The sequence below is a fragment of the Otolemur garnettii genome, unplaced genomic scaffold (assembly GCF_000181295.1).
Source record: "Otolemur garnettii isolate 467f Iridium unplaced genomic scaffold, OtoGar3 scaffold00043, whole genome shotgun sequence".
Classification (NCBI taxonomy): Eukaryota; Metazoa; Chordata; class Mammalia; order Primates; family Galagidae; genus Otolemur; species Otolemur garnettii.
Window position 1 is genome coordinate 6062486 of NW_003852438.1, and position 8541 is coordinate 6071026.

An 8541-nucleotide genomic window follows, 5' to 3' on the forward strand; every position below is an offset into this window, starting at 1 on the left:
AAGAGATAGTTCTTGCTGATGATTAAATCATTTCTCAAACCTAAGTTTTGATAAGTTATTTGGCTGGTTCATATATTCTCATAAGCTCAATATTCTTTCTTCAACAGATTTTTATTGAGCAAATCCTAAGGTTTTCTAGGCATGGGGGCAGATCAGAAGGTGAGTAGGATAATTCAGCCAGGTGCCAGAGACAAATGATGTCCTCTGTGAGAAATCAGAGGTTTGTGCCAGTGGCTCTGGGACTCAGGAAAATTCTCACATCTGGTTAAGAAGACCTTACCAAGGAGGTGGTATCTTTACTGGACCAAAATGACCAGACAGGCTGTGGAGCAGGTCATTCAAGATCAAAGGAATAGCACCTTTACAGGTGCAAAGTACAATGCTTGCAGAAAGCCTGGGCCATGCCAGCTCAAATCCTCTATTCCCTTCCTCAAGGAACTTTACTGCCACCTTCTGGAAAACTGTCACAAATTGACAAATCTATAGTGACTAAATGTGTGATTTGTGCCCCCTTAGAAGTAGGGCCCTTGTGTAGTGCACAACCTACACCATATACTGTGAGTCCTTGGCACCAAGAAATGCTGGGTCACTAGAGCCTTGAAAGGGGGTATAAGTAGGGGAAGTGTTGAAGTGGCTGTAATTAATCAAGTCTTTTAAGTTCTCCACAGTTGGCCTTATTTCAGCAGCTTGTTGGCAGCACCCTCACCTCTGTTGATTCTCACTCCTTCCTATGACTGTGACCTGACTTCAATGAAAGAAGACAGTTTTTGAAAATAAAACTATAGCTCTTCTCGCCGGACGCTGCCGACATGGTGTTCAGGTGCTTCGTAGAGGCTGGCCAAATGGCCTACGTCTCCTTTGGGCCTCACGCCAGAAAGCTTGTAGCAATTATAGATGTTATTGATCAAAACAGGGCTTTGATTGATGGACCCTGCACTCAGGTAAGAAGACAGGCCATGCCTTTCAAATGCATGCAACTCACTGACTTTATCCTCAAGTCCCCACACAGTGCCCGCCAGAAGTATGTCCGACGAGCCTGGCAGAAGGCAGATACAAATACAAAATGAGCAGCCACAAGATGGGCCAAGAAAATTGAAGCCAGAGAAAGGAAAGCTAAAATGACAGACTTTGATCATTTTAAAGTTATGAAGGCAAAGAAAATGAGGAACAGAATAATCAAGAATGAAGTTAAGAAGCTTCAAAAAGCAGCTCTTCTGAAAGTTTCTCCCCAAAAAGCACCTGCTAAGAGTGCTGCTAAAGTTCCAGCAAAAAAGATGACCACTGCAGGCAAGAAGGCTGCAGCCCAGAAGGTTCCTGCCCAGAAAGCCACAGGCCAGAAGGCAGCACCTCTTCCAAAAGCTCAGAAGGGTCAAAAGGCTCCAGCCCAGAAAGCACCTGCTCCAAAGGCATCTGGAAAGAAAGCATAAGAGGCTATAATGAAAGTAATAAAGGTTCTTTTTGACATGTTGGAAAAAAAAAAAGTAAACTATAGCAGAACCTCCACAGTTGACCACCTCCCTACATAGACTGCTTCCTTAAGTTGAATTTCCGTAGACAGTACATGTCCTTCATGTACATATCAGTGGGCCTAGTCCCTTATGTTGACTAGTCTTACAGTTCCTCGAGTGGGCAGCTTAGAGATTCTACTGTATTTACTTTTATCCCTCTTGCCCTAGGGAAGGCATGAGCCATAGATACCAAAGCTTAAAAAGGGAGTTCTCTAGGTTGTTTCACTCCCATGAGAAAGGTCATACTGGCCACCAGTGGCAGGAGGGAAGAACAGAGATTCACAGAGCTAAGTGTGTGGTCTGGGGTTGGGGGAGTGACAGATGTGTAGCCCTCCAGCTCTTGGGAACATCAAAAATCACAAGTTTCAGCTCAGCACCCATAGCACAGTGGTTATAGTGTAAGCCACATGCACCGAAGCTGGGGGGTTCAAGCCTGGCCCAGGACCAGCTAAACAATGACAACTGCAACAAAAAAATAGCCAGGTGTTATGGCAGGTGCCTGTAGTCCCAGCTACTTGGGAGGCTGAGACAAGAGAATTGCTTGAGACCAGGAGTTTGGAGTTGCTGTGAGCTGTGATACCACCACACTCTACCGAGGGCAACATAATAAGACTGTCTCCAAAAAAAAAAAATCAGGTGATTTCAGAGGTAACATTGAAGTTATACAAATCGAAGAATTATGTTATCATAGAGACCCCAAACCAATTTTTTCTAGTTAGTGTATCACTGCTTTTGCTCCTTAATTAAAATGGAAAAAGAGATTTGGCCTTGATGATAGCACCTCCCCTGAGTGTACTAAACTGCACACTGTGTCCCCTCTGAAGGACACAGACACACTACAGGCTCTGGATCTGGACTTGCCACATTCATTTCCTTCACTTCCTGCCAGCCCCCTTTTCTCTTCATGATGTCAGTGAGGCCCCCCATCCCCTCATTCCCCTCATTCCCCTCCTGTCCTAGCCTCCAGCAATCTTCACTCAAATCCAAATTCTCTGGCCCTGGTCATCCCTGAGAGTGGACTCTGGGAAGCCACCTCCAGTCCTCTACCCCTGTCCTCCCAGCTTCATGCTCACTATGCCTTCTCCAGGGCTCACCCCCTCTCTCTAGACCTTCCCATGGAGACCTTGTCCATGACACTTCATCCAGACCACTTGATCTCTGCACTCAGGTACTGGCCCTTCCATTCCAGATAAATTTCCTCCGTTTTAGCCAAAAGGAGAAAAAAATGAAGCCACTGGGCAAATATTCCTTACCTCTGGCCCTCTGCCTTCACCTTTCTCTACATCTATATCCATCTTGCAGCCAGAAGGCCTGAGGGGCCATTACATCCCAGCCCTGGAGTCCATACTGGCTGAGACTGGGACCTTGCACCATCAATTAACTAGCCCCCCTCTCATTTCCTGGGCTATAGGGCAATGGCATCAGTCTGCTTACAGAAACCTCAAACTCCTGGGCTCAAATGATCCTCCTGCCTCAGCCTCACAAGTAGCTGGGACTACAGGTACCCACAATGTGTGGCTAAATTTAGTAAAGATAAGGTCTCACTCTTGCTCAGGCTGATCTCTAACTCCTGACCTCTAGTGATCCTCCTGCCTCAGCCTCCCAGAGTGCTAGGATTACAACCATCAGCCACTGTGCCCAGCCTCATATAATTCTTTCCCATCTTCAGAATGACCTCCCTTGGCCCTGGGTCCCCACTAGCTACCAGTCTTTCTCTTTTCTCCTCCTTTATTCTTCTTTAAGGTATCATTGTCTACATGAAGTGATAATGACATCTGCTACAGGTCTTTTAAGTGGTCTAACTGGGAAGCAGGGGACCAGAAACCTCTGCTAAATTTAGACCCATAGCACTACATTCCCTCTAACTTCTTTCAAGGGAAAGAACAAAGGTCTGATCAGAACTCAGCTGCTCAAGGACCAAACTCAGCCCAAGAGCAGGAGGAGGGCAAAAGTTAGAGGGAGATGGAGGTGAGGTTGCCCAACCTGCACACAGGCTGACAGTGCTGCTCTCACAAGCAGAGCACACACCATTAGGGATGTGTATGTGTATACACAAACACACACACACACTCTCTCACACTTGGAGTGCAATCTCGGTAAGGTCCTTCTTGACAGACCCAAGTCTACTGGCTTTCTGACCCAAGTCTACTGGCCAAGCACACAGCCTTGAGAACACAGAGACACCAACTGCCGGGGGCAGTCCCCTCACTGCTGCCACTTTTCCTCCCACAGGCACCTCTCAGGAGAAGGATCCCCTGCCTCAGTTCCAGGTTCACAGACCACACACTCCAGTCCCCTATATCAGCTAGACTGGAGGTGAGGCAAGGTCCTTAGGAGTTGGGGAAAAGGGTAGGCTTTGAATCAGAAGACCTAGTTTGACTATAGGCCCAAGATGCACGCTGTATGACCCTGGGCAGGTTCCCCGACATTGCTGAACCCCATTTTCTCTATCTATTAAAGGGTATAGCATATACCATGTGGAGTGGCTGTGAGGATTTAAAAACGTTATGTAAGGTACACAGTGTGGGCACAATGAGTATAAATTAAGAACCCAAGCAGTGCCCCAACTTTGCTGAGTAACCCTAAACATATCACTTCCTTTTGGGGGTTAGGAGAACGTGGCAAATGTTCTGGTAAAGGAAGTTCCTTCCAGCTCAGATACGACAGACCAGTTGCCAACACCCAGGCAGTGGGAGCAGAACCAGACCCTGTTCTGTGATTTGTAGATCTTGAGTGGCCTTCCCTACAGCCCTCAGATCAGTACTGTTGGCATCATCTGCATTCTGCAGATGAGGAGGCTGAGGTTCAAAGAGACCAGTACACGTACATCTGCAGGCTCACACAGCTGCATATAGACGGACAAGATTCAGGGTCCACACAGTGGGAGTGCAAAGCCCAGGCCTTAACCACAAGCCCAGCTGCAGTGCCTCTCAGGTTCCTGCAGCCAGAAAGCAGGTTGCGGCCATTGCCAGTGCTCCAGTACTCCAGCACCCACTTCCTGGGCCTATGGAAACAGTTTCTGTGTTTGCCCCTGAATGTGTGTGGCTCTGGCCCAGCTGCTGTGTATTTACCCTTCAAACCAAGCACCAGAATCTGTTTTCTCCTGGTAAAAACAGCCCAAGTAGGCTCGGCACCTGTGGCTCAGGTGGCTAAGGCGCCAGCCACATACACCTAAGGTGGCGGGTTCGAATCCAGCCCGGGCCCGCCAAACAACAATGATGGCTGCAACCAAAAAATAGCCGGGCGTTGTGGTCCCAGCTACTTGGGAGGCGGAGGCAGGAGACTCGCTTGAGCCCAGAGTTGGAGGTTGCTGTGAGCTGTGAGGCCACAGCACTCTACCCAGGGAGACAGCTTGAGGCTCTGTCTCAAAAAAAAAAACCAGCCCAAGTAGAACTGTCCTTTTCCCTGTAAAACCATACCCTAGACTGGGCATGTAGTCCTTATTTGAATTTTGTAGCCTACCATGGTGGTAGTTAGGACAAAATACACTTTCTGAAACTGCCCAGTTTGCGGAAAAAAGTCTTGCTCCTGAAGCAGCTTTCTCTGCTCACCCTTGAAGAGGCATTGTACACGCAGGAAGCTAGAACCCCACTTGATCCTACCCACAGAAAATAGCCCTTCAAACTCATAGGTAATCAATAGTTACAGAAAGAATTACTGGAAGGAAGAGCAAAATAATTCCTAAAACCCTCCCCTCATTTTTAGGAAGTTCCCAGGATTGATGAGATGTGATTCAGCCTTCCTAACTGGCCATCAAGCTCAGGCACCAATTTCACCTGTGTCCTGCCACCCACATCCCTCCTCACACACCACCCTGACACAGGCCTTCCATATTCCCCTCACCTCCTGGGGCAACAGACACACTGAGCCTTCTGTCACCATGTGACCATGGGCAAGACATCTAACCTGCCTAAGCTTCACTGTCTTCATTTGTCAATTGAGATGTTCGTTTAGAAAGGTAGTCCTCAAACTTTTCTTTCTTATTTAGAAACACTTTAAGTTTTATACAGGGTGGGGTTGGAAGGGCTCTCCAACTTTGCAGGGTCAACACCCCTCCCTCCATCTCCTAAGGAGGCCCCTAAGACCCCTTCTGGATTTTACAGAAATTCTGATTCTGGATTCTGTTACCGGTGGAGAGGGAGGGGACTGGACCAAGCAGGGCTTGGGGGCAGGGAAGGGAAGAAGGGGCAGCTGCCTGGCGGCTTCATGCCTGTGTGGAGATGCCGCCCTTCTGGGCAAGCCTCCTCTGGGCTCCATTATCTCAGCCTGGGACAAAGGGGCGAATCCCATTGTCGGGCCTCCGTATGGAAATCTCATTAATCTATTCACCAAGGCTCCCACAGGCCTTTTGTCCCAGGCTTTTTGTCTACTGCTTACAACTGGTGCCCCAGGGGGTCTCTGGCTGCCTGGCAGAGCCTGAACAGAACTGTGCCCCCCTCCCCTACCCCCTCATGCCAGCCCCCAGTTACTGCAAGAGGAAAAGGGAGGGAAGAGTGACAAGAGAACTCCGGAGGACTGGTCACCTGCTACAGCCCCTGCACCGACCTCACAGGAACCTCTTCCCCCTAGAACCTTGCAGAGAGGGGTGGGCAGTGGGGCCCGGCACTGGGCCTAGCAGGGTAGGGCTGCATGCAGCTTTCAGAATGAGCCAGAGTGAACAGAATGGCAGCTGTGAACCTGGCATTTCCATGGCTGCAGCCCACTTTCTGCAGGTGCAATGTCTTGTTGCCTCCCAGCCTTGCAGCCACCAGCAGACCCCTGCATGGCAGGATACCTTCAGTGTGCACAGTGGTGGCTTTCTGCCAGAGATACGAGATTGGCTCAGATGTCACCCCCTGCTTATAGACGTGATCAGCCAACAGGGAAAATGGCTAAAGCGTTCCTAGGAAAGGCAAGAGAAAGGGAGGGGGAGAGGGATAAAGAAGAAAGAGAGGGCTGGGGAAGGTTAGTCAAAGGACACAAAATTTCAAATTGGAGAAATGAGTTCTAGAGATCTGTCATACAACATGGTGACTACAGTTAAACAGAAATGTAAGGAGTAGTCAGAAATTGCTGCGAGTTGATTTTAAGTGTTCTCACCATAAAAAAAATAGGTGAAGTAATGTATTTGTTAAGTAGCTCAATTTAGCCACTCCACAATGTATTAATATTACATTTCAAAACATCTTATGGCATACCATAAATATACACAATCTTTGTTAATTTTTTAAACAAATTCATTGTATTAATCTTAAACATAGACAAATGTTGATTTTCACTGTGAATGAGGAATCACAGGAATAAATAGAGTTGATAGATTTTTTGAAAAATAAAAGATCATATAGTTAAAAAGGAAAAGAAAGAATTCTGGAGTTTCCGAGATAGCTGAGGCGCTTTTTGGCTGGGGAGCTGGGGAAATGGATCTCAGAAGATGGAAAGGGAAGGAAGGTGCAGAGCTAAGCCAGAGTGCTGGCACCCAGCAGCTGATAAAACTGAGTGTTAGACAAGGAACCGCTGGCCCAAGGCCACAGCTCTCTGGAGGCTCAGCTGGGACCAGAAGGGGGATCTTTGCCCTCAGAGCCAGGGTTTTCTGTAAGGCAAGGATGTAAGCAGATCTCTGAGGAGAGCTTGAGATCTGAACTCCTCAACTCACCCCTGGGCTAGAGATGTGGTGATGAGCACAGTGCTGGAGAAAGGGTGAGGGAGGAGCAGTGAAGTGAGGATGGGGGCTGCACAGCAAGAGCCGGAGCTGTAGGAACCATGAGGACAAGGGTGGCCATTGTTGGAGTGAAACTCACTGTGACCATCACAGCTTCCCTGATCCTTTGCAGGTGTGGAGGGGAACCGCCCTGACAACGTAATGCAAGCCAGCTTTCCTCCCCATAAAGCCCTAAAGGAGACCCTGACAAAATAACTAGAAAAATCTACTCTGCCCATTCAGGACTGGAGACAAGCCTTTGGCTCTCTAAGCTCTACCCATGTGACATGCCTCCCTTGGCCGACCCCACCCCACCCGTCAAGGCCTGCGCAAGTCCTACTTGCTCTTGACATCTTCCCTGGCCACTGCAGCTCTCCCTGACTCCCCAGCCTTCTCCAGGAAGCTGAAGAAAGTCCCACCTTGGGGGTTAAAAAACAGTTTAAAAGTTACTATTCCTGCCTGTGCGATGGCTCACACCTGTAATACTAGCCCTCTGGGAGACGGAGGCAGGTGGATTGCCTGAGCTCACAGGTTCAAAACCAGCTTGAGCCAGACCAAGACCATCTCTAAGAAAATAGCTGGGCATTGGAGCAAGTGCCCGTAGTCCCATCTACTTGGGAGGCTGAGGCAAGAGAATTGCTTGAGCCCAAGAGTTTGAGGTTGCTGTGAGCTATGACACTTACAGCACTCTACTGAGGGTGACAAAGTGAGACTCTGTCTCAAAAATAAATAAAAGTTACTATTCCTGATTTCTTCTTTTTTTTTCTTTCTTTCTTTTTTTTTTTTTTAGAGACAAAGTCTCACTTTATCACCCTCAGTAGAGTGCTGTGGCATCACATCTCACAGCAACCTCCAACTCCTGGGCTTAGGCAATTCTCTTGCCTCAGCCTCCTGAGTAGCTGGGACTACAGGCTCCTGCCACAATGCCTGGCTATTTTTTGGTTGCAGTTTGGCCGGGGCCGGGTTCGAACCCGCCACCCTTGGTATATGGCCGGTGCTGTACTCACTAAGCCACAGGCGCAGCCCACTATTCCTGATTTCTATCTTCCATTCCTCTTGAACCCCTTCCAGCTGGGCATTCAGGTCCAACACTCCACCTACCCGTGACTGTAACCGCATTATTGAATCTGACAGCCAGTTGGTAGCTTGTCAACTCCCATCCTACCAACTCAGCAGCATTTGACTCAGCCCAGGGCTCCCCTTCCGAGGACACCAAGAACCTGCTCTCCTGGCCCCCACTCTCCCTCGCCTCCTCAGCCTATCTGCCATCCTCCCCTCAAAACCCTGCAGTCTGCGCTCAGTCCTACAGCCGGCTCTCCCCTCTCATCCAATTTCCTGGCTTTGACTGGCACCTGT

General features: G+C 48.7%; 1 pseudogene across 1 annotated transcript; it reads left to right on the plus strand.

The window, feature by feature from the left end:
• The first annotated feature begins 794 nt into the window (after positions 1–794).
• LOC100955019 lies at positions 795–1481 on the plus strand (annotated as a pseudogene). The gene has a single exon (XR_153682.3). The product of XR_153682.3 is annotated as a 60S ribosomal protein L14 pseudogene (transcript).
• Positions 1482–8541: the final 7060 nt, after the last annotated feature.